The sequence below is a fragment of the Acartia tonsa genome, chromosome 4 (assembly GCF_053477335.1).
Source record: "Acartia tonsa isolate MP-2025a chromosome 4, ASM5347733v1, whole genome shotgun sequence".
Classification (NCBI taxonomy): Eukaryota; Metazoa; Arthropoda; class Copepoda; order Calanoida; family Acartiidae; genus Acartia; species Acartia tonsa.
In genome coordinates this window covers 52,486,268-52,487,138 of record NC_137263.1, presented here as the reverse complement: position 1 = coordinate 52,487,138, position 871 = coordinate 52,486,268, and positions in this window count along the sequence as shown.

Genomic DNA, 871 nt, shown 5'->3' with positions numbered 1-871 from the left:
CAATTTTGATTGAAGATGTTTCCATGCAATAATTGAGACAAAACCACCAAGATTTGCTAATTGTTTTAGGTAATTTCAATAGCTTTTGATTTCAAGTAGGCAATAACTTAAAACTGAAGTATTACAACTTAGGGTTATTTAAATAGTCTCGTAAAATGTAGAAGTAAACTACTATTTACTGTTTATTTGTGTGGAATTTAATATTTTTAATTAGACACATTCCCAGTAAAGTTACCAAGATTAAACGACTTAAGAGATGGAACTAAGAGTAATGATCGTTAATATGTAAGTTTTTATTAAGTATGAATAAATTTTAATTCAAATTATAATTTGTTACTTGCGTATAGCTTATTATCACATAAAATTATATACAATAAAGATATTGTTATTGCTGATTTTGCGAAATCTATATCTTCCCACTTGTATCAAAAGTAGGTATTAATTTCAAACTATATTATATTGAAAACTACAGCATTGTAGAATAAATTTTTTATATACTTATTAATGTTGAAATACAAAGATTTTACCTAACAATAGAAAAAAATTCAAACATGCTCAATTTAAGCTCAAGAGCATTTTTTAATGAATTAAGTAGCCGAAATTAAATGGTATACCAAAAGAGATGTAAGTAATATTGGAATTTTAGAAAAACATAATTGAATTATTAATTTAAATGGCCATTTTCCATAAAACTTTTCATTTTTTCAACTGTAACAATGCATCATTATAATCATAAAATTTCTCTAATTTTGGTTGAGGAGAGAGAAAATATATAAACTTGATGTTGGTAAATAATGGAGCGCGGCAATACTAGCATTCCCCGACCTAGGGTAAATATGTTTCTCGTAATTACTTTCATATTTTTCGTTTA